Below are 25,595 nucleotides of genomic sequence, written 5' to 3'. Positions count from 1 at the left end.
TTAGAAGATGGTGGGTTATATGCTACGTATATCTCATACAAATAAAGCTGCTTTTCACCATTCAGGTCTGCCTCTAAGCAGCATCTGCCTTGAAAGAACCATTTTCTGAGAATCTTTTTCTTCTGTCAGCCAAGGGGATTATACCGCATGATATCTGTCAAGGATAAACGTTAGTTAATTCTTAATTGATAGCTCAGCCACTACAATTGGTTCCATTCTACAGTAATTATTCTCATGTGGTTTGTGGAACTCAATTGTGAGGTCCCTCCTTCCTCCACCCTTTTCAGTGTGTGCATTGAAACAGCAGCCTTAAGGTCTTTAAACGGGTAAATACATTTTTCTTGCTTCAGAGATTCAATTTTACTTGCCCGAGAAGCTTGTGTGGTGTGATTTTCATCGCTAAAAGCAACAGCAGCCACATGGCTGACAACACCACCACTTAACAATTCAAAGCTCGGTCACCGTTTTCAGGAGTCTCTTCCAAATCTTTCTGAAGTGCTTTTGAAGTTCTACATTCCCCGTCTAAGGGAACACCCAGCAGTCCCAGGATAAAAGGGCAGAAGGGTGAGCTGACGTTTTCCTTTATTTGCATGGCTTAAAGCTAGCCATTTTCTACACCACGCGCCGCCGGGCTTGTACATGCCCGTGTGCCTGTGACACCGAGGCAATTGTTTCTCCTTAAAAAGGGGGTTCGCGTGGGTTAGTTTCGTTTCTGATCTGGAATCTCAGTAACTACAAGAAAAGTTTAAAACTCGACCCGCCAGGTTCTTCCCCATCGTATTATCTCCGTTCCTTACAGATAGCAGGAAGGGCAGCATTTTCTTCCATCCACCCACTTCCAGCCCTAGTCTGGCTCAGCGAGGAATGTATAAAATTAGTGGACTCCTCTGAGTGACGTTCCCCGGCTCCAATCAGCGGGCGCGCAGGCGCCCCCGGCCCCGCCCCACTGCTGACTCTCTTTGGCTGATTCCTGCAGGGAGGGAGGAGAGAAGGGCGGCAGTGGGAGGGGGAGGTACCTGGAACTGGGAGTGATGTCAGCTCCCAGCTCGGTGCCTGCCCGGATTCCTGACATGGTGTAGTGCAGGCAGGGTGGGGAAAGGACGGGGAAGGACTCGTGTGCTGCGAGCTGGCGGCCGGGCCGGAGTGCTGGGGCTTTGAACTCCGAGAGGAGGTGGACCAGAACTTTTGGAACTAGTGCCGGCGGCTCTCCACCCCCCAGGTAAGGGCGTTTTGCTCTACTCCGAGACGGGAGGGAAGTGGCACCGTTGTGTGGCTGCAGCTGGCTGTTGCAGCTGCTCCTCCTCTTTCCCGGGTCGATTTTCTTGTGCAACTCACTCCTGTTTCCCAATGGGAACGGGCACTTTTTGGGGGTGGTGGGGGTGGAGGGGTAGGGCTTAACTCCTGGGGCTCCGACCGAGCTTGTACGTGAAGAATACTCCAGGATTGGACGTTTAAGTCTTGTCTGTATCCTTAGACTCCCACACCCTAGGCTCCCGGTAATACCTGAGAACCCCAACCAGAGGGGCGTGTGTGTCTCTCTGTCTGTGTGTATTGGGGCATTTAAAAATGCCACAAAAAATTATGGATCATCGACTCAAAAATTATGCTCGTTGAAAAGAAAAAAAAGTTTTGTATTTTTTTGTCTCCTTGTGGCCTATTATATATTAAAAGAATATCAATGTTAGTCTTATATATCAATGTAAAATATCCTTTTGTGTAATCCAGTCAGGATGTGAGAAATTCACTTGGGGTGTTTATTAATTATGAGCTTGTGGGAAAACTCGTCTCTTGGGGGCACACTTCTAAAACTGCAACTAGTATTCACTCATTTTAACCGAGAAATCCCTTCAGCTGCCAGCTTTATATCTGGAGGGGTTAGGATGGCTGCTGAGAATCTTCAGACCTGTTTCCTGTGGCTGCTTGAGGGGCGGGCTGGTAGTTGTGTTTTCAGGGATCTTTTTTAGAGAAGGGAGTTTTAACAGGGAAACGCGGTGGAAGGCGTGGCATATAAACTCTTAATTATAGGGACGTGAAGTTTTCAACATGTGGGACCAAAACAAATCCTTGCTTTCAGTAAGAACTGCGGAGAGCAATAGAAGGAGAACTTGATTTCAAAGTCCAAGTTTGGTATTTTGAGAAAGCAATTGCGGGAGGAAAAAGATACTTTTAAGAAGTGAAAGAATAGAATTCTGATTTTTGTTTATTTCCTATTTCAAACCCTGTCTTTTTCCTATGTGGAGATTTTGTGTGCCCAGGTCACTAACTGGGTGTGATTGACTTTCTCGAGGGGACGGGGAAATTGACTCCATACACTGATTCAGGACCCTCTCATCAGTGCTTTAAGGCTCTCTTCTGGAGCAGGAAGGGAAAAAAAAAAAAAAAAAAAAAAAAAGTAAGCGCTGAGATTCCTGAGTCAAGTTTCCCCTTTCCTTCACCGAAGTTCCTCCTCAGCAGTGAGGATCCTACTGTTGCCAGGTCTGGAGGAAATGGGAGTGGACTTCATTGTGAGTCAAAATCCATATCCCAGGCCCCTGAAGGGAAAAGGCATTTCCAGGAGATGGAGAAAGAAAGAAGCCACAACAGTAGGTCTAGTAAACCCAAGTCAGGAAATGGGATAGAGGACTATAGATGGGGTTCTCTATCTTTCTAGCCAAATGATCATTAGGTTTCAGAACTAGAAAGAAGTGTTTGGTTGTGCTGTTGTTTATGACATACCTGGGTCTGTATTGTTGTTAGTTCCTGAAAAAATTAAATAGAGTGGATAAAATAGCAGGCTTTTTGAGAAAGGAAAATTCGCTTTATTGGAAAGACAACATTTTAATTTTGGTTTGTATTTTGGCTTAAGACACAGAAATTGCAAATGGCTCTGCAATAATGGTGAACAAGTCTTTTCTATTTATGTTCTATGGGGAGTACATAAAACATACTGTATTTTCCAGTGTACTTTTTCAGTAGGATAGAGCTGTGGGGTGGAGTTCCTGTGGGCTAATGTGAACTCACTGTAGTGTTCCTTGGCTGATAGTGTTCCAACTGCATTTGTAATACCAAAAGATGGGGCTGCAAAAGCCAGACGGTTAAGTAAAGAAGAGTATCTTTAGGATGTTATCCTTATGTGCCAAATTCAGATTTACACTTTCTTTCCAAGAAACTAGTCCTAGTTTAGGGACTTGAATATACCAAAACTCTAAATTTGATTCACAGTTTGAATAATAGCAGTAATTTTACATACTTAATTTAAACCAATATTTCTCTTTCTCAGTCCATGTTTATGAGGCAGATACGGTGTAGGAAAACACGGAATACTTAAAAGATGTTTGAGTTATTGAGAAAGGTAGGATCAGTTTTTGGTTAAATTCCTGTGACCAACAACTGTCATATTTCCAAGAGCAACTTTAAAAATTAAGGTCGGCCAGGCTTGGTGGCTCACGCCTGTAATCCAAGCACTTTAGGAGGCTGAGGCACGCAGATCACCTGAGGTCAGGAGTTCGAGACCAGCCTGGCTAACATGGTGAAACCCCATTTCTACTAAAAATACAAAAAAATTGCCGGGTGTGGTGGTGGGCGCCTGTAATCCCAGCTACTTGGGAGGCTGAGGCAGGAGAATCACTTGAACCCAGGAGGCGGAGGTTGCAGTGAGCTGAGATCTTGTTATTGCACTCCAGCCTGGGCGACTAGAGCAAAACTCCATCTCAAAAATAAATAAATAAAATAAAAATTAAGGTCATCTGGCCTTAATGGATAAATGTTGATTTGAAATCCAGGACACACCGAAGTTCCAGATCAATAGTGCCTAATTTCAAGGGCATCACTGACATTTTTTTGGGAACAAGTTCACCGAGGGACAGTTAATTAACTGTTTATGTAGTCTTTTTGTTGCTCCCTGTTCCACCGTGAGATAAATCAGAACAAGGTCATTTTTCCCCTCAGTTACTGACTAGCTGACTTCTTTTAAAACCTTTCCTATTCATAAAATATTTGTATAAGTAAATTTAGATTATGTTGATAATTTGTTACATTAAAATTAACTTTTCGTTTATATCCCAAACCAGCATAATTTTCAAACTGTTAACTGAAAGAAGACCTCATTCAGCACTCTGTCTTTTCTTTTTTCTTTTTTTTTTTTAGACAGGGTCTCGCTCTGCCGCCCTGGATGGAGTGCAGTGGTGCAGTCTCGGCTCACTGTAGCCTCTGCCTCCCAGGTTCAAATGATCCTCCCACCTCAGCCTTCCCTGGGACTACAGTCATGCACCAACATGCCCGGTTAATTTTTGTATTTTTAGTAGAGGCGGGTTTTCGCCATGTTGCTCAGGCTTGTCTTGAACTCCTGGGCTCAAGCAGTCGACCCACCTTGACCTCCCAAAGTGCTAGGATTACATGAGTGAGCCATGGGTGCCCAGCCTGTCTTTTCAAAGATGTTATTACGTGTCTCTGGCCTAGTTTGAATTACCTTTTCAAAACAATGAAGGAGTGAATTAATGAATGCATATTCATTCATGTTTGGGTCTGTGTCTTGATTCTTTATTAAAGAAACGTCGCTTCAAGGCGAAAACATAGGCAAGAAATGTTGCATAATGACGTTTTTATTTTCAGAGATTTCCTTAGAAAGTCATATTAGCTCCAAAATTAAGAAAAAAAAATCACAGTTGAGCAGCCAGTTGTGAAATCTTTCAGGGAGCCATAATCATAACTATCATGATTATTTTGTTATTTTTAACTGTGGCCAAACAGATGGATTTAAATATGCGAGTCAAAGCTGTTAGGGTTACTGTCTCATTTTGATGCAGGGTATTCTTTGCTTATTTGTTTGTTTGTTTGTTTTTGAGACAGAGTCTCTCTCTGTTGCCCGGGCTGGAGTGCAGTGGCGTGATCTTGCCTCGCTGCAACCTCTACCTCCCGGGTTCAAATGATTCTCATGCCTCAGGGTCCCAGTTAGCTAGGATTACAGGTGTATACCACAACGCCTGGCTAATTTTTGTATTTTTAGTAGAGACGGGGTTTCACCATGTTAGCCAGGCTGGTCTTGAACTCCTGACCTCAGGTGATCTGTCTGCCTCAGCCTCCCAAAGTGCTGGGATTATAGGAGTGAGCCACCGCGCCTGGTTATGCAGGGTATTCTTTGTGAATAAAGGGAACAAAATGTCTTCTGGCCAGCATTTTCTGTTCAACTAAAGGTGGATAACTTCACAATTAAATCAGTTATCAAACTGTCCAAAAACTGCTCTGGGCTCTTGTAATTCAGTGCATCAGTAGTGTGTTAATGTCAGTTATTTTTCAAATTTATTGCAGTGCACGTCAGAACCTTCTTCCTAGTAAAAAACAAAACAAAACCCTACAGCTTTTGTCATATATGTCACTGCCGCAAAAATTGATGCTGCGTTAAATGGAGCTCATAAATTTAAAACTAAACTGAATTATTCCACCCTACAAAATACATAGAATCTTTCTTTTACACCCTTCATTTTAGATATAATAATTACTGATGCTCAATTGGTGTTCAGTGATAATGTTTCCAGAAGCCAAGTGGTGAGCATTTTTTTTCCACTTCAAAAAAAAACCTAACATACCAGACAACTGGATTTTAGATAAAAGAAATATGGGTTCTTCTAGGAGTTTTAAGTTTACGCACTTTTTAGGCAGTTTGGGGGAGGAGGAGAGAGAACCTGAGGTAAATACGTACCAGTCTAAACCCACTGAAGAGTGTCTATTTCTGAAAGGTGGGTTTGGACTCTGAGTGGTCCAAGTGGACGTGTTGTCACAGTTTGTGAGTGCTCTTTGGTTATGCTTCTCCCTGGAACTTGATGGGACTCACATTTTGACTGGCCCACACACACATCCTTGTTTTTGTTGGCAAGTGTAATGAGTTCAGAATAGAAAGATCATGTAGTGGTTTTATGTACAGGGGTGCACCTAACAATGTCCATGCCTGAAGGAATTGTATAAACTCAAATTGCACTGAGTATCCGTCATTCTGGCCAAGGGTCATGTCTTAAATATGGATCATGTAGGAGGAAGATCAAGTACCACCATCACGTTTGGGGCTGGCCCTAGATTTTATGGACACCCTCTGGACTCCACAACAGGCCTGGATATTTTCACCTCTCCTTTAATTTAGAGAAATTATTCATTTGACATGAAAAGACAAGTTCAGAAGAGTAGGTGTGCTCATTCTTAGTGTGTCTTTGTTAAGAGGTGAAACTTCATTTCACCTGGTGAAAGAGGGACTAAGGCTTTTTTCAGTGGCAAGTCTATTCCTAAAGAAGTGGCCAGGCTGGATGCGATGGCTCATGCCTGTAATCCCAGCACTTTGGGAGGCTGAGGTGGATGGATCACTTGGGGTCAGGAGTTCGAGACCAGCCTGGCCAACATGGCAAAACCCCGTCTCTACTAAAAATACAAAAATTGGCCGGGTGTGGTGGCGCATGCCTGTGGTCCCAGCTACTCAGGAGGCTGAGGCAGGAGAATTGCTTGAAGCCGGGAGGCGGAGGTTACAGTGAGCTGAGATCGCGCCACTGCACTCCAGCCTGGGCAACAGAGCAAGACTCTGTCTAAAATAATAATAATAGTAAGTTGCCAAATTTTAATTTTTCCTTTTAGCAATAATAGCTGAACTCTTAAGAAGTGGCCAGATTCTTCAGGCCAGCGAGGTGGTTTTGGGGAAGAACTAGGTAGGCCCATTGGGAAGAGTGTGGACTCTTTTATGGTATGCAGTAATACTGTACCATATCACTAAATGTGCCTGTGTTTTCTTGTATTTCTGTGCCTAGGATCAAGCTCACTGATGTCCTTTTGCTGGCACTTTGTTATCCTTCTCTTCATCCATAGTACTCTACACAAATATTATCTTACTACCACAGAATTGCAAAATTTTTCATGAGGAAAGTTTGTTGTATTTACTTTATTTAGAAAAAAATGAAAACAAGGTTGAAACTCTGTGGTCTACTTTTTTCATCTAGTGACTTGACAGGGCGGCTGCTATTGCATAAAGAATGCCTTTGCAACCGTTATCTTTTTCTAAAGATGCTGCCTCTTATAACAACACAGTGTAGAATTTTCTTTTGTTTGCATTGGAATTTGAATACATCTACTTTTTCTTGTGAATGATGGAAGAGTCGAATGAACCTGTGGGTTCTCGAAATTAACTCTGGGAAGTGAGAGGGTGGAAGGGAAACAGTGACGACTCACAGGAGACACGCTGGTTGAACCTGTGATCTTGCCAGGGCCATTTGTGTGAAGTCACCTGAATCTCGGTGTTTTTCCTCTGGATCAGCTGCCTGGATGGTTTTGTCAAACTTTCAGATCCTTCCATCCTCCACCCCCATCAATGTGTGACTTTGCATAACTGAGAAAGCTACTAAACACAGAATTAAGTTTCTTTTATTGTTTTTCTCTACTAAGGGAATTTGATTCTCTAGGATGACTTGCACTTCGTGTGGGAAAGACACAGCTGGATGCCCAACTGATATCCATCCCCCCTCCTTTTCTGTAACTGAACGCATTTTGTTTAATTCACCACTATGTCCAGTTAAGTGCTAGATTTCCCAGAATCCCTTGCAGCTGGGAGGTGGTTCAGTGACAGTAGTCCTGGCTGATGAGATGTAAATAGCTGGATGCCCCGTTCCCCAAAGCTCTTAAAAGGGGAAGCCTCTGTGAGCTTGCCTGTTAAGCCTTTTGCTCTTTGTACTTCTTCCCTGGAGAAAGTAAGCAGGCCATCGCGTGACCAAAGACAAGATGCTTGAGGGTTAAGGATGAGTGGGTGGAAGGTTAGAAGGAGGCTGAGAAGCTGATAGCATTCTGCAACTGCTCTACTGGACCCATTTCTTGACTCTGTGAGAAAAATAAAATCTCTACTTGGTTAAACCACAGAACTTGGGTCAGTTACTTGCAGCCAAATGTGATCTTAACTGAGTCTAGATGTCTAAAAATCATAGTTCATCTTTTCTTTAAAAATAAAAACGTGTTATTTTGTACGAGAAAAACAGGACTTTGGAGCCATGCAGATCCTCAACTTGAATCCTGGCTTTGCTATTTATTACAGTCTAATATTGGCAAGTAATTTAACCTCTCTGGGTCTCAGCTTTCTCATCTATAAAATGGTAGCTCTGATATATGTGCCATAGCATTGTTTTAAGGATTAGAAATAATTAGAAATTATTATTATTATTTTTTTGAGACAGTCTCGTGCTGTCACCCAGGCTGGAGTGCAGTGTTGCAATCTCGGCTCACTGCAACCTCCACCTCCTGGGTTCAAGCGATTCTCCAGCCTCAGCCTCCCAGGTAGCTGGGATTGCAGGTCCCCACCAGCATGAGCAGCTAATTTTTTTTTTTTTTTTGTATTTTTAGTAGAGACAGGGTTTCACCATCGTGGCCAGGCTGGTCTCAAACTCCTGATCTCAGCTGATCTGCTGGCCTTAGCCTCCGAAAGTGCTGGGATTACAGGCATGAGCCACCACGTCCGGCCAGAAATTATTAATAGGAATAATAATGGCATATTCAGCACATGGAAGATCTTCAACAAATGGTGGCACTGTTACCAAAGGGAAGTGTAGTGGGGAGTCTGAAAGGGGGAGGCAAAGAATTCAGCTCTTTCTCCTAGAAGGTTCTTGGTAGGTTTATAGCTACAATCCCTTGACTCCATCTACTTGGCATTTATTCCACCTCCTGTCTCTTATCCTCATTCCCACCTGCCCACACCAGACTACTTGGAACTTTTCTGTTTTCCAGCTTTGGTTTATAAGGATGTCCTTATAAAAATTTTATTAACTATAGCATAGGGATGAAGGGTGGGGACTCCAGAGTCAGACAGATGTGGATTAGAATCCCCTGTTGTTACTAGCTGTGTGATTTTGGTTAAGTCTTCTGTGAAATGGGAATAATTGGGTGGTTATGAAGATTACATCTGATAATGTATGTGAAGCACTAACAGCTGGTTTCTTGGCACACGACATGCACTGCTTTGATGACAGATATTGTTGTTACTATTTCATTAAGCATGTGTTAAGCAATTCCCAGCCTTGGTACAAGATCCTCTTGGAGACGGAAAGACAAACAAAACATGATCTTTACCTTAAGAGTATTCACATACAGGAGATGGGGGCAGAAAGAGATGGCACACCTTATTCATAACTGTAATAAAATGCAGATTTAGAAAACTGTTTAGCCGTTAAAAAGATTGAATATACTGACTTGTACAGATGTCTATTATATATATTTTAAGAAGTAAAAAACCAAGCACACGTGTATGGTTTACATTTGTCAGTGCATGAAAAACTGCTAAGTGGGATGGCTTATGGGAGTTGGGATGAAGGGAACTTTGTATTTTTTTTTTTTTTACAGTACATTACATCTATGTTACATTACTTGAGAAATACAAAATATGTTAAAATTTTAAACATCTATTTATTGGTCCTTTTGGAGGTTGGTTGGGGAAGAGCATACTGTGAACTAGACTAGTCACCAGAGCAAAGGAAGAGACTGGGTTTCTTGAGGTTTCATTAGAAGAGGTGGGATTTGATTGGGTCTTAAAGGGTGGGGAGGAGATTTTGAGGAGGCAGTGGGGACAGATGAGCATACTTGGGTTTGGAGCAAAATGTAGAATAGAGTGAGATTCGATTTAGAGAAAAGAGAGAACAATATTGTTTGAAAAGACGTAAGCTATATTGGGGCAAATCTTACAGGGTTTTAAAGAGAGTGACAAGTTTATACCTTAAAACAGGATGTTTTTAAGAAAAGAAGAAGTAAGGGAACTATTGTTTTATAAAAATGACTCTGGAAATAGCAGATTGGGTATTTCTAGTGGGTATATATGGGCAAGGGGAGGGAGAAGGACAGAACACCCTAAATCAAGAATGGCCTGTATACAAAAGTTAATTTTCTTTTAAAGATGATGTTTTGCTATGTTGCCCAGGCTGGAGAGCAGTGGCTATTCACAGTTGTGATCATTGTGCACTCATGGGCTCAAGCAATCCTCCTGACTCAGCCTCCCGAGTAGCTGGAACTACAGGCACATGCCTCCATGCCTGGCTAAGTGAAAGTTGAATTTTAGTGGGAAATATGGGTTAAGATTTGAACATCTGGAGTTTGAAATTCCATCATGACCCACATTATCCTTAATTTTCTAATTGTATAAATGGATAAAATAATAATACCTATCTTATCAGGTTTTTAGGAGAATAACAATAATAATAGGTAACACTTACCTGGTAGGTTATACTTTTTATGTACCAAGCACTACTCTAAGCACCTTAAATATTTCAACCTAGATTAATCCCATATTACAGATGAGGAATCTGAGGCACAAGGAGGCTAAATAACTTTCCCAGGGTCACACAGATTATGTGTGTCAGACTCAGAATTTGAACTCAGGCAAGTGCAGCTCCAGGGGTATCTTCAGCCTCTTCATAGTCCTACCTCTGGCATGGTTCTGTACTTGGGGTGTTAAAAGCCAGTATGAACTGTTAGTTGACATTATTCATATGAAGATGTTAAGCAAGAATTTAGAAATTTAGGCTTGGAGTTTAGGCCAAAGCCTGGACTAATGGATCATCTCTATAGGGCTGTTATGTAAAGAGTGAGAATGGTTGAGCTCCCTGAACAAGAGTATGTAGAGTAAAAAGAGAAGCAAGCATACAGTCTTCAGGGGACTCCTGATATTTAGAAATGGTCAGGCAAAAAAGAAGTTAGGAGAGGAGATAGAGCAGGATCTGCAGAGAAGTGGAGGATGATGGTGGCCAAGGGAAGAAGCACAACGTAAGTGAACTAATCATGCCATCCAGTGCAACAGACTTGTTACAAAGCTGCATCCAACAGACTGTCCCTGGTCCTGCTGTCAGGTCAGTTCATGAACCTGGAATCCAGAATGCAAAAAATTGAGGACTACACGGGAGCTGATGAACTGCAGGTGGCCTGGTTAGTTCATCCTTTCAAGGAACTGATCCGAGAGAGACATGGTAGATAGCTTGGGTTTGAGGAAGGCTCAGGTAGAGAGGAGGATATTAAAAGAAGGAAAAGGGAGGAAGGAATGAGTGCATGGTCCAGGGTAGAGAGATGGGGCTAGACCCAAAATCAAGTGGAGGGCAGTGGGTTAGCCTCGAAATCCATAAGAACCCTTCTTCTGATGCGATGGGAGAGAGGATAGGGGAAATGGAAAAAAAAAAAGATGTGATCAGAAGGGATACGAATTGAGTAAGTTCACTGCAGGCGGTCTGCATTGATTTATCAGTAGAGTAGGAAGCAGTGAAAGGAAATTCACAGACAAGTAACTCGGGCTCCTGAGAGGATGGCTCTGGGGATTATTGTTATGGAGGAAAAATTTGAAAGAATGACAGAAGTCTCTCATCTGAACAATACAAACTGACACATTTGCCAGAATGTGTCTCGAGGCAGGAAGTTGGTTTATTGAAGTGGAAAGTAGTGGTTATAAAAAAAAAAAGAGAGAGAGAATGAAATTAGACAAAGGGAAACTTGACTGTCTTTGAAGGAGGAATTTTTAGACAACCAGACTTGATGGTTCACAGGCCAACTTCTTGGGGGAAACCTGAGCTCTGAGTGGTGAGAAACAACTGGTTTTGGAGCCCATAGCTAGGGTTTGGTTAAAACAGATACATCAAAGCACCAGGAAATACTCTGTAGAAAGGAGTTGTCCAACAGAGACAGCACTGGATTAAATTCTCCTCCTGATAAGGTGGTCTCTGATCTTCAGTTTACTTATTTCTAGAAAGATCTTTAGTTGAAAAGACATAGGCTTGTGGCATTTCAGCAGATTTGTTGTGGTAATGACATTAGGGGTATGTGAGAAAAGGATTGAAGAATGCAATAATTAAGAATGTGGTACTGAAAACCACTACCCCATCAGTCCATTGGTGGGTCTTATGGTGGTTGCTTTGAAAGATGTCAGTAAAGGCTTGTTCAAGTGTGTGCAGTATAAATTGATAGACATAATATTCTTGAGTTCAATGGTTTTCAGCTGGGCCAACTATAGAATCCGTGGAGCCTGTTGCAAAATGAAAATGTGTGACCCCTTATTCAAAAGGCAAGAAAAAAGTGCTGTTAAAGGTACTAAAATATGAAGCTTCTTTCCTTTCTCATACAGTTTTTTTCTCTTGACTTGTCATAGTATTGGCTACTTGTCATTCTATGTGAAGAAAAATTAAAAATTAAAATTACAGCGTGAATTCAATTTAAAAATTAAAAAACTAAGCATTGAAGTTTTTAGCATGAATTTACTCTTCATCTTTGTATTATACAATGTTGTTTTTGTTGTTGTTGTTTGTTTTGTTTTGTTTTGTTTTTTGAGACAGGATCTCACTCTGTCACCCAAGCTACAGCGAGGTGGTGTGGTCACGGCTCATTGCAGCTTCTACTTTCTGGGCTCAGGTGATCCTCCCCCTCAGCCTCCCAAGTAGCTGGAACTACAGATGCGTGCCTGGCAATTTTTTTTGTAGAGACAGGATCTCACCATGTTGCTCAGGCTGGTCTTGAAATCCTGGACTCAAGCAATCCTCTTGCCTTGGCTTCCCAAGATGCTGGTATTGCAGGCGTGAGCCACTGCGCCCAGTGCAATGCTGGCTTTAAATGAAAATATAGAGCATTGAATTCATATGCAGAATTACTGAAGTTGTCGACGCATATGTATATTGTTATGAGAACAGTAGAAACACTGCACAAAACTAAACTACTTTTATTTCACTTCTTGACATGTGCACATTCTACTGACACCTACCTACCTTTGGCTTATGGTGTGTAATGAAGGACTGAAAGGAGAAGCAACTATGAGTTGCCTTATCTTTCCTTTTACTTTTGTGCCATCATTTTCAGCGTAAGTGGTTGGCTAATATGGTTAAGTAACATGAGAAAGAGATAAAACACTAAGGCTCCTTGGTCATTTGTGTTTCTTAGAAAGACATTTCTGTATGCAATCAAGTTCTGGTTCAAATGGAAGTCATTGCCTCTTTGGGCAGTCAGCACCCACCTGCCTGCTTACTCAGTTGTATTGGTAACACAGTTACCTTGCACTCGCTTTAAGTCTTGCTAAACTCCCACGCACCAGGAGTTCACGGGAATTCTGAGCTCATGGTGCATTGGGAAAACTGTGTGAATAGAGAGGCCAGGAATGGTGGCTGTACATATTACGTGGTATGTTAGGCTGTTTTGCATTGCTATAAAGGAAAACTAGGACTGGGTAATTTATGAAGAAAAAAGGTTTATTTGGCTCACGGTTCTGCAGGCTGTACGTGAAGCATATTGCCAGCATCTGCTTCTGGCGAGGCCCCCAGGAAGCTTCCGATCATGGCAGAAGGCAAGGGGAACCAGCTTGTCACACGGTGAGATAGGGAGCAAAAGAGACAGAAGGGAGAGGCCCCAGACTCTTAAACAACCAGATCTCCCATGAACTAATTGAGCAAGATTCACCAAGGGGATGGTGCTAAACCATTCATGAGGGATCCGCCCCCATGATCCAGTCACCTCCCACCAGGCCCCACACCCAACAGTGGGAATCTCATTTCAACATGAGATTTGGAGGGGCCAAACATCCAAATCATATCACATCGTTCTCCTCTGCTCACTTGTGGGCTCCATTGTCCCATTGGACCTGACTTACAAAACACAAATTCAAAATTATTATCATTCTCAAGATGGTGACAGTAGAGTATTAAACCAACCATGGGTCTTTTCTGAGCATGGGGTCCTGTGTTACTGCCCAGGTCACAGGTCCATGAAGATGTCTCAGAAGTCAAAGAGCTCACTTTTGAGGCTAAGTTTCCCTTGGTCCTAACGCCTCAGCTTCATTATTAAAGTTTGCAATGTATCAGGTTTGTGGGTGGTAGCCTAGGGGACCCTCTTCTGGCCATCAGCAAGGTCATTTTTGCCTTTCAATAATTTTTTAATCACTCTTCATTCCCCCTACCAGTATATCTGGGTTCGCATCCTCCTCCTCTCTGATACAGACCTTGCCGTTGTCTCCTACTGGAGCCCTGCAGGTAGTCCCTTCTCTCTCTCTCTCTCTTTTTTTTTTTTGAGACGGAGTCTCTCACGGTCACCCAGGCTGGAGTGCAATGGTGTGATCTCAGCTCACTACAACCTCTGCCTCCCTGGTTCAAGTGATTCTCCTGCCTCAGCCTCCTGAGTAGCTGGGATTACAGATGCCTGCCATCATGTCCAGCTAATTTTTTGTGTTTTTAGTAGAGATGGGGTTTCACTATGTTGGCCAGGCTGGTCTCAAACTCCTGACCTCGTGATCCGCCGGCCTCGGCCTCCCAAAGTGCTGGGATTACAGACGTGAGCCACCGCGCCCGGCCCGCCGTTTCCTTATTCTGCACCTTACTGCCAGACAAATTTTCCAAGTAAGTTTGGTTCCAGGCCACCCTGCCTACTCCAAAGCTTTCTTTGACCTCCTGTGAGCCATGGCTTACAGCAGAGTTCTCATCCTGTGTTCCTGGGGTGGAGACTGCATGGAGACAGGGTTGGTTTGGCCTGCGTGTTATTAATAAAGAAGTTTCAGCCAACACTTGCTTTGGGAGGGTTTACTTACTGAAATTCACCTATTGAAATTCAGATTTTAAAAAGAGGTCTGGCCACTGTGGGCTCTTGTTTCCTTGTGCTGTGCTGGTGCCTTAAAGAACAAGATGGACTGGGCATGGGGAGAAAGATGCCCAGTCCATCTTGTTATTGGGTTTACTCTTAAGGCAGAGTGATTCTTTGCTGTGGCAAAATCTTCACTTTTAGCTATGTAAATGGAAAGCAGGTATCTGGCTATTCTTAAGAATGGTGTGAAGCAACCTGAATATTGATCTTTTAGTCTGAGAAATTAAATTCCCCGTTCATAACGGAAATTGGGTGTATGCTTTGTAGCAGCCTTTGGTTGCTTTTTTTAGGAGAAATATTTCTTAAGTCTCGCCTGGCTATTATTACCACTGTGTCATCTTGTGACCTCATCTGATCTTGACCTTTCTCCAAGCTTGCCTTTCCCTGCTCTTCTGTGCAGAGGACTCCGGCTCCAATCCCTGGATGGCTTTAAGTCCAGCAAACCTTTCTGTTTTTCCTATTGCTCTTCTCTTTGCTTAACCTCTCCTCTTTCCTCCAGACCCACTTAAAAGCAGTTCATCAGGAAAACTTAGCTGAGAGTCTCAGTCAGAACTCACTCGTGCAGGAACTTTGCAGGAAGCAGGTAATCAAATTTTGGGGTTTTAACTGCTCAAGTACCAATTGGGTGGTGAGTTAAGGTTGTCTTTGAAGGTTCCTTCCAGCCCAGTGATTTTGAGATCTGGCATCTACTTGTTATTTGAAATTGTACTTTGTGATAGGAACTTTACTTGCAGTATCTCAGTTAATTATGACGCAGCACTAGCATTACCTCCATTTTACAGATGAGGAAACTGAGAATTTTTTCCAGCACTGACTCTCAAAATGGCTCTTTTCTGGATTTGTCTTATTTCTTCAAATAGATTATGGACTAGTTGAAGACCATGATTGCCTTTGTTGACAATGCTTGCTACCCCGTAGGAACTCAGTAAATATGTGATGAGATGATTGGTTCATTCAACCAATATGCATTAGGCCTATACCAGGCTTCATGGAGATGCAAAGATGCCCCAGCTAGAAAATGCAGTATTAGTTATACTCTAAGCTTGGCCTCCTACCTGGGCACGAAGGTAGTATGGAATGGTGGATCTTGGGCTCTGGAGTTAGATGGACCTCATTTGTCAAATAGGGGCAGTAATACTGTATACTTTTGTAGCAGTAGTTTTCAATTGCAGTGATTTTGACCTGTAGCAGTCATTTGGCAATGTCAAGAGACATTTTTTGTGTCACAACCTGGGGGTGGGGGTGCTGCTGGCATTTGGTGGGTACGTTCCAGGGATGTGGCTAACCATCCTACAATGCACAGGACAGCCCCCCACCAATGAAGAATTATCCTGCCTCTAAGTATCAGTAGTGCTGAGGTTGAGAAATGCTGCTTTAAAGAGTTGTGAAGATGAAACAAGATAATGACTGCGAAGAGTTTGGTGTAGTTAGCTGTTACTCCAAGAAAGCCATCCCAAAGACTGCAAAATCATACTTTGAAAGGCAAACACCAAAAGGCTTAATTTCATCAGCATCAGTGATTCTTGCCAGTGAGAAGCCTTATGCTAAGGATTTCATGCTGTCCTGTTTAGGAGTGGTGACAGACTCACTGGAGATTGTTTATGTTACACTGTGTACTACCATGAGCTGGCGTGGGTTTATCAGAGCTGTAAAAGCCATTATTAGTTTTTAGGATATTCCTGGTAAACTTCCTGCTTGCTTTACTAGTTTGTTCTGTGGAGATAATTTTGGTGTGTGGGTTTAAATCTTCTGATGGAAAATGTTTTGACTATCAAATTCCCAAAACCTGTTTTGATACGTGAGACATGAAACGTTTTGGTTTTCACATCAAGAAGCCCTATGTTTTTCTAGCCTTGGATTTTAAACAAAGCAGCTTTCCCTGCTGTTTACTGCCTTACCTGCGTATCTGTGGGAGTAGAAGGGTGGAGAGCTAGCTGCTGGATTTCCATCTATTGTTTATTGTGGATTTATATTTGAAATTGTTAAACTTTTTTTGTAATTATAAAGGTAATATATGTATCTTATAGAAAATTTGAGTAACATAGAAAAAATAGAGAAGACACAGTTAAAAAAAGGCATCAGTAATACTTTCACATGAAGGTATAATTAGCTTTGGTGTGTTGGTGTGTTTTCTTCTTTTTCTATTCATATATTTTTTCCATAGATGAAATATTCTGCGTATGTAATTTTGTGTCCCACTATTTTTAAAACTTCACATTGTTTTATTTTCATTTCCTTACACTACTAAAATGTCTGTAAATATTTCTAAGGACTGTAAAACATTCCATCTGTGGGTGTTTCATTATTTAATCCCATTGTAAAAATATAAAATATAGCCTATTTTCAATTTTTTTTTTTTTTTTTTTTTTTTTTTAGAGACAGGGTCTTCCTCTGTCACCCAGGCTGGAGTGATGTGATTATAGCTTACTGCAGCCTCAAAATACTAGGCCCAAGTGATCCTCCTGCCTCAGCCTCCCATGTAGTAGGATTATAGGCATGTGCCACCATGTCTGGCTAATTTTTTTTTTTTTTTGTAGAGACTCTGTCTCAAAATATCAGTAGTACTGAGGTTGAGAAACGCTGCCTTGAAGGGTTGTAAAGATGAAACAAGATAATGAATGCAAAGAGTTTGGCGTAGTTAGCTGGTACCCCGAGAAAGCCATCCCAAAGACTGCAAAATCATCCTTTGAAAGGCAAACACCAAAAGTCTTAATTTCATCAGCATCAGTGATTCTTGCCAGTGACCCTGTCTCTACAAAAAAAAAAAAGTGATCTTCAGCCTCACAAAGTGTTGGGATTACAGGCATGGGCTATTGCACCCAGCCTATTTTCAATTTTGACGAGCATTTGTGCATTCAGTATTTTCTGTATTTCAGATCATTCCTGTCTATACAATAGATGATCACATGTGGAACAAAAGGATTGGATATGTGTGGATATTTTGATTAGTATTGTTGTCAGCTGCCCCAAAGCTTCTACTAATTTTTGCTCCTGTTAGCACAGTGATGTTCTCATATTAGTAGCATTTGATAATTTTCTAGGAGAAAATAAATTTTGTTTTTCTTTTTAATGTATTTGATATTATTGAGCTAAATCATGTTCATATGACTATTGGCTGTTTCTTAACAAACTGTTCATGTTCTCTGCCCATTTATTGGGAATTAGTATTTTTCTCATTTGTCATAAACTCTAGTTCATGTATTTCACTTATGAATCCTGTATCATAGTTGCTGCAAATATTTTCACCTGCTGTTTCTAATTTTTTAATTCGATTTGTCTTTTATTTTTGTTAGTGATATAGAGGTTTAAAATGTTTATGCAGGCTAATCTATTGATTGTCTTTTGCACTTGCGGTTCTCCAACTTTCCTCTGTCTATACTAAAATGAACCCTTACTGCTCTGGAAGTCTCTATTCTGAATAATCAGTGTTTAAAATTATATCCCAAAGTAGGGTATCACAGGGTTTCCTGATGAGGATAAATGGGCCTGAAGTGCTTATGGGCACCCACTATGTATTATGAGAAAACTTGCACGTGTGTGTGTGTGTGTGTGAGAGAGAGAGAAAAAAAAAAATAGAGAAAGTTGGTGAGAAAAGGGGAGGCTGTTTTTGGGCCGAGGGTTGTTTGTTTGGCTTTTTCATTTCTTTTCCCTTGATAGAAGTGAGCTTACTGAAGGCAGCGGGGCTTCCATAGATTCCTGAAACATCTGAGTGACTGAAACCAGCGGCTTGCTGAGCGAGCTGTGACTACACCTGGCAAGGGGTGTGTTAGGCATGTGGTGAGTCTGTGAGAAGGCAGGCGGAGCAGAGACTCAGGCCACATCCCATCCAGTTCTCACCCGTTAAGTTTTGCTCTTTGAGGCTGCAGGCTGTTGCTCAGCCTCACCCAGGTTGAGTCCTGTGGGAGGACTCATAGGAGCCCACAGCCCTATTGCAGCTCACCAGCTGCACTAACTGTAGCTTGAAGACGAAGGTAGCAACTAGCACTTACCTGGCACTTAGCTGTTTTGCAAAACCCTTTCACTAGGGCTTTTATAGATGCTTCTCACCTCAACCTTATGGGCTTAAATACTGTTTCCATCTCCATTAATTTGGAGGAAACCACCACTCAATAGATGCATCATTAAAATCCAGAGCTTCCGACTCCAGGGCTGACCTGCTCTGCTTCAGAAAGAATTCCGTCATTGTATTTTCTGGTCGTAGTTTCTTGGTGGTACTATTAGGCAGAGGGTGGCACCAACTGTTTTAGGTTTTGGAGTCAGACATATCTTGACTGGAATCCCTACATAGCCCTATCTTGGCACTGTGACTTTGTTACTTACCCATCCTGAACCCTGGTTTTCTCATCTGTAAAATGGAAATAACAATGTGTACCTTGTAGGAATATGGTAGACCCTCTGGATCTGAGGGTTCCACATCTGGGGATTCAACCAATAGCAGATGGAATATATTTGAAAAAACAAAATAACCATACAACAATAAAAATACAAATAAAAAATACAATGCAACAACTATTTACATAGCATTTACGTTGTATTAGGTCTTAAGTAATCCAGAGATGATTTAAAGTATATGAGAGAATGGGAGGATGTGTGTAGGTTATATATGAATATGTAAGGAACTTTAGCATCTGCGGATTTGGGTATGTGTGTGGGTATCCTGGAAACCAATTCCCCATGGATGCTGAGGGACAACTGTATTAAAAAGATTAAGTTGAGATTGGTGCAAAAGTAATTGCGGTTTTTGCCATTACTTGCAATGCCAAAACAGCAATTACTTTTGTGCCCACCTAGTATATGCAAGATGCCTAGTGCAGCACCACTGTGCTCATTCATTGTAGAAGCTCAGTAATGATTGTTTCTGAATCTCAAAGCTGAAAATGCTGCTGTTCTTTTTTTGTTTGTTTAAAAGTTTTAGAATTGTTGGTAGATCTGCACAGACTTGGGAAATTCTAGTGAATATCACTATATTTAGATGCTAGAAACACTTCTTTATCTGATCTATTTATTTTTCTGTTGAGTAGACTTTCTTTTCTGTTGTGGATAAGTCATCTGCATCTCTCAAATCCTTCTGCTTAGAGAATTGCGTGATGACTCCTCAGCTTAGGATTGTGCTCGTAGGCAAAACATGTTTTGTCTACGTGTTCATGTAAAAAGCACAGACGGCTCTCTTGAAGGGCAATAACCCTTCTCTTACACATAGTTGAGATTTTTGGCATCATTCATGGAGTTGTTACTTGCCCAGGCTTCATAAACATTCAGGTACCAGAGCAACATTAAAAAAGAAGATTGTAGAAACTCATGAGAAAAGACAAATCTGTTACATAACCCAGGGGAGGCAAGTTGCTAAGTAAATTTTTATTTTTCATGCCATTTAAAAGTTAGGTTAGATTTGATTGGTCTTTATGCCAGACCTTGTTCAACCACATAAAAAAAGCTCCCTGAAATTAAATCATTTTTGCCTGAAGAATTTCAACATGAGGTTGTCTTGCCATTTAATGTATAATGTGTGTTTATTTAGGCTTTTTCATTTTAATAAATTGAGCCAAGTAACTACTATAAATACTTTAATTTAGAATTATAATCCAATGCAGTCTTTTTTCTACGGAGTTAAAAATACCCTTTGGGAATCCTCTTTAAATGTGTCCTGGACCTTCTTATTTTTTTTATCCCTGCTACCATGGTTGCATTTTCAATAAGAAATCAACATAGTATTAGAATACGAAGTTATGCTAATGTAAGTGGGGCTTTATTGGGTTAAGGGTTAACATTCTTACATCTGTTCTGGGAACTTTAGATCTGTTGCCCTATGGTTTTTTCATTTTTTCCACCTTTTGGTAGGAAGGGAGAGACAATGAGGAGAAAGTCTTTTTTATATGATTTATACAAGTTTATAAATTAGAGTTTTAATATAATTCATGCCATGTATATGCTTCACCTAAAACATAGATACAGTTAAGGTCAGTGATTATGTGAAATTTACATGATTTCTAAGTTTCCTGTCATGTTTAGAGTTCAAGGATCAAATTGAGCATACCGTTGGCTAAATCTTATAACGTTTGCAAGCTGAGTGCAGGACGTTGTGAAATGCCTCACCCAATTGTAATAGTCAGTAGGAAATTCTTTTCCTAAAATTTCAAGCCTGTTGCTTGTCTTTTTTTCCCAGCCCCCCACCCCGCCCCCGCTTTTTTTTTTTTTTTTTTTTAAGACAAGGTCTCACTCTGTTGTCCAGGCTGGAGTGCAGTGTCGTGATCATAGCTCACTGCAGCCTCAACCTCCTAGGCTCAAGCTATCCTCCCACCTAAGCCTCTCAAGTAGCTGGGATTACAGATGCACACCACCATGCCCAACTAATTTTTTGATTTTTTAATTAGACATAAGGTCTGGCTGTATTATCCAGGCTGGTTTCAAATTCCTGGGCTCAAGTGATCCTTCTGTCTCAGCCTCCCAAAGTGCTGAAATTATAGGCCATCATGTCCCCCCTGATTTTTAAATTTGCAGCCAAAATGGACATTTGGAGGCAGAGTGTTTGTGGTGATAATGGTTAGGAGAGAACGGACAAACAAACTTGGTACTGACTTGACTATTAACTGACAGGATACAAAGGACTAAAAAATATGCCTAGTGATGGGCAAAGACTTCATGACTAAAACACCAAAAGCAATGGCAACAAAAGCCAAAATTGACAAATGGGATCTAATTAAACTAAAGATCTTCTGTACAGCAAAATAAACTGTCGTCGGAGTGAACAGGCAACCTACAGAATGGGAGAAAAGTTTTGCCATCTATCCATCTGACAAAGGGCTAATATCTAGAATCTACAAAGAACTTCAACAAATTTACAAGAAAAAAACAAACAACCCCATCAAAAAGTGCGCAAAGGATGTGAACAGACACTAATCAAAAGAAGACATTTATGTGGTCAACAAACATATGAAAAAAAGCTCATCATCACTGATCATTAGAGAAATGCAGATGAAAACCACAATGAGATACCATCTCACGCCCGTTAGAATGGCAATCATTAAATAGTCTGGAAACAACAGATGCTGGAGAGGATGTGGAGAAATAGGAACGCTGTTGGTGGGAGTGTAAATTAGTTCAACCATTGTGGAAGACAGTGTGGCGATTCCTCAAGGATCTAGAACTAGAAATACCATTTGACCCAGCAATCCCATTACTGGGTATATACCCAAAGGATTATAAGTAATTTTACTATAAAGATACATGCACACGTATGGTTATTGCAGCACTATTCACAATAGCAAAGACTTGGAACCAACCCAAATGCCCATCAATGATAGACTAGATAAAGAAAATGTGGCACATACACAACATGGAATACTATGCAGCCATAAAAAAGAATGAGTTCATGTCCTTTCAGGGACATGGATGAAGCTGGAAACCATCATTCTCAGCAAACTAACACAGGAACAGAAAACCAAACACCACATGTTCTCACTCATAAGTGGAAGTTGAACAATGAGAACATATGGGCACAGGGAGGGGAACATCACACATTGGGGCCTGTTGGAGGGGTGGGGGGCAAAGGGAGGGATAGCATTAGGAGAAATACCTAATGTAGATGACAGGTTGATGGGTGCAGCAAATCACCATGGCACATGTATGCCTATGTAACAATCCTGCACGTTCTGCACATGTATCCCAGAACTTAAGTATAATAATAAAAAAAAAAAGCCTAGTGATCCTGAGATAACAATCCAGTTGGGTAGCCTCATGCTGATCCCTTCAAATCATTTTGTCACCAGCCCTTTGAAACAGAGCCAGGATAGTACATATGAGAACCCAGCAAGTTTCACCAGGGATTTCTTGTTGCTGGCTGGTTGGCTCAGGGAGTAAATAGAGTAATTAGTGCTCATTAGCACTCCCACGAGCTATAATGCATCTACCTGAGGCAGAGAGATGCTTGCCTGTATTCCTGAAGCATAGAAATCTCCATGTGATCTCTTCAGTCCAGACATTTTTGCACTGCAGAAACAAATGCCAACTTGGCAAGAGTAAAATCCTCCAAGTGCCTCAAATAACAGTAGGCAAAACCTGTGGACTAGGGACAGAAGGCTTTCCTAGGAACGGTTAGTGTGTCTAAGAAATTGGTGTGCTGTTTAAAGCTTTCTCTTCTCCCCCAACCGGCCGCCTCTCAGTGTATGCGACTGAGGTGAACCAGATTAGTCAGAGATGTTGGACACGGTAGTCATATAACTTGATCCCTCAGCCTCTTGTCAGCTGTACTTCAGAAGCTATAGTCTCCATTAATGGAGGGTCTGGATTGTAGAGTCATTGAGACAGAAGAGAGAGCAACCTTTGACGGTGATCTGCGGCCCTGTCCAGGACCTTGTGCCATTGATAGTTCTTGTTCCTGTGAAATATTAATCTGTGGTATGAAGGTGGGAGTCACAAAGGGAGGAGGGAGCCAAGTTTTGGGGGCTTGGTACACATGCCTGGAGAAACATGTAGATAAGTTGCGAGTTGGCAGATTGTTGTGGGAAAGAAGCCTCAACTAAGAATCTGGCACTCTGATCCCTACATTGATTAGCTGTGTGATATTGGGCAAGTCACTTAAGCAGTTATAAAATTGTTAGAACGATACCAGCCCAGCCCTCACTGGGAGGGCTTTAAGGATCAAATGAGATCACATGTAAAATGCTGTAAAAAATTAAATAATAGTATGATTTTTGAGTTTTTATATGGAGTACATTAGCTACATTTTAGACATCCTCACCCAAACCTCTGGTAAAAGCACCTGCTTTTCCACTGACTTCCAGGCCTGTGACTCTAATTCCATCCCTGTACCCTAAACTAGATTGGAGCCTGTTTGGATGCCAGGTAGTTCCCTTGAAGTTTTTTGGAAGATAGTGCTGTCTCCTGGGCAAGACAATAGCAGGAGCTCCTGATTCCTGCTTTGGCCTGTCTGCAATCCCCTTTCTTGGGAATGCAGTAAATTCTACAAAGTCATCGTTCATCTATCAGTTCCACAGGAATTGTTCCCTGTTATTAAAAGTTTGGAACATTGGCTGGCTGCAGTGGTTCATGCCTGTAATCCCAGCATTTTGGGGAGGCTGAGGTGGGTGGATCACTTGAGCCCAGGAGTTCGAGACCAGCCTGGGCAACATGGTGAAACCCCATCTCTACAAAAAATGCAAAAAACTGGCCAGGCATGGTGGTCCCAGCTACCAGGGAGGATGAGGTGGGAAGATCACTTGAGCTCAGGAGGTTGAGGCTACAGTGAGCCACGATTGCACCACTGTACTCCAGCCTGGGAGACAGAGTGAGACCCTGCCTCAAAAAACAAAAACAAATAACCAGTTTGGAATGTTATGAATAAAGTGTTTAGGACTCAGTTTCATACTTAGGTGGAACTGTTCTTGCTGGGTAGCTTTAGAATGAAGATTTGCTAGGATTTGAGGTTATAAAGTAAATATGTCTTTTGTGGGCAGCCATACTCTGATGGTTAAGGTTGGGAACCCCAGCTGTGGCCTCCTTGGCTCTGGTGGCAGTTTTCAATGCCACATGATGTTGGGACAAGCAAATCACTACCTTTGCTAGGTCTCGCCGCCTTTACTTGTGAACTTGCTGTATTCCTGTGCATTAACTCCTGTCCCTGTTGACTGGGTTGGTGTTCAGACAGTGATCTGAGCTGAATATCAGAAATGTGTAGTTTTTAAACTGAGTGGCTGTATGATGAGTATTTTTCGAAGACTGTTATCAGCCTTTGTACGGCCTCTGAAGGAGCCTGTGACTTCCTCGTACAATTAGAAAAATAATGCTCTGCATTAGTTATCTTAGAAAACTGCTGCTGGTCTTAAATTAGGTTCCCTAGAAGCAGACTCTGAGACCAGGAGTGGGGTGCTGAAGGATTTTGGGGGTGAGCTCTCAGGAGACACCTGTAAGGAAGGAACAAGGCAAGATTGGGCAGAGGAGAAGCTGACTGGCAAATGTGGTTGCATCTGAGACCCCAGCCACTTCTATGGAGAGCGCTGGATGGTTCTTCAGAGCTGTCCCCATTTGAGCAAGGGGCTGGACTTTTGTTTGCCTACATCAGCTAATTCCTGGCAACTGGCCACCCCTTCTGGGATATCACTTTGGGTGAGGCTATGTCCTGCAGCTGGCTGAGGACCTTCCTTGTGAACCATCAGCAGCTGGGGATGGGTGCATTGGCCCTAAAAAGGAAGTCTGGGTGGAGCAATATAGTGTCTACTATACTGTCCCAAAGAATCTAACCCTTTGAGAAATAAACAAGTGGGTAGCGCCAAATGCCTGGCATATGGCAAGTCCCTTTATATGGAAAGTTAGAAAGTTTGGATCCCTTAGCAAAACCGAAGGAAGAGATTATAACTGCTTTGTGAACTATTAAATAAACAGATCTCCAGCCTCTTGGAAGTTTATGAGATCCTTGGAAAATATGTACACCTGATTACGGTGTAACAGGGCTTAGCCTCTATATTTGTGAAATGACTGACCCATAATTGAATAATTTTCCCCAAGCATGAATTACTGCATGTTCAGAATATTCATCCTATGTGTATATAAATGCAGTTGAATGGGTCGCCGTAACAAAAGGCAAGCAAGTGAGTGAGGCACACAAACTCAGACTTAGAACCTTCCAGGGGGCCCTGGGGATGGAGGGCAAATATAGGAGGTTATAGCTTTGGTTCCTGAATCACCTTATGTGATATTTCAGTCATAGTCGAGGATAATGATTTAGGAGTTAAATTGCCAAAGGATAAGTCAATATGCTTTGGCGGGGGGGAGGGAAGAATCAATTTTCTGGCATTTCCAAAAGCCAGTTGCACTGAACAAATGTCTAAAACTGGCATGGTTTGTTGTATAAGTGGGATGAGTAGACAAAGCCAAAGTTATACCTAATCTCTTTCCCAACTGCAGATTAAGTCATATCTGTAAAAGGCAACATGGTTTTTCTTCTGCATTTTCTGCCTTCTAGTAAGTGAAGGAGGCAATGGGTTGTGCTCCTCCATCATCTGAGTAGTTTGAGTGTATTG

The 25,595-nt window shown here is 41.8% G+C and overlaps 1 protein-coding gene across 24 annotated transcripts in view; it reads left to right on the top strand.

Annotated features, from left to right (window-relative positions):
* The first annotated feature begins 285 nt into the window (after positions 1 to 285).
* PPFIBP1 (PPFIA binding protein 1) overlaps positions 286 to 25,595 on the top strand; it is a 171,971-nt gene continuing 146,661 nt past the window's right edge. For 13 of the 24 annotated variants that reach the window (XM_063785798.1, XM_054664398.2, XM_016923746.4 and 10 more), the window contains exon 1: positions 286 to 1,219. The gene's annotated coding sequence lies outside the window, so the exon portion shown is untranslated. Of the gene's footprint in view, positions 1,220 to 14,956; positions 15,164 to 25,595 lie in introns of those variants that run through there. The other 11 variants (XM_016923742.4, XM_016923741.4, XM_016923739.4 and 8 more) reach the window with 2 other exon arrangements.

The sequence above is a fragment of the Pan troglodytes genome, chromosome 10 (assembly GCF_028858775.2).
Source record: "Pan troglodytes isolate AG18354 chromosome 10, NHGRI_mPanTro3-v2.0_pri, whole genome shotgun sequence".
Lineage (NCBI taxonomy): Eukaryota > Metazoa > Chordata > Mammalia > Primates > Hominidae > Pan > Pan troglodytes.
Note: the sequence above shows the minus strand (reverse complement) of the source record. Positions and strands in the feature narration are given on the sequence as shown.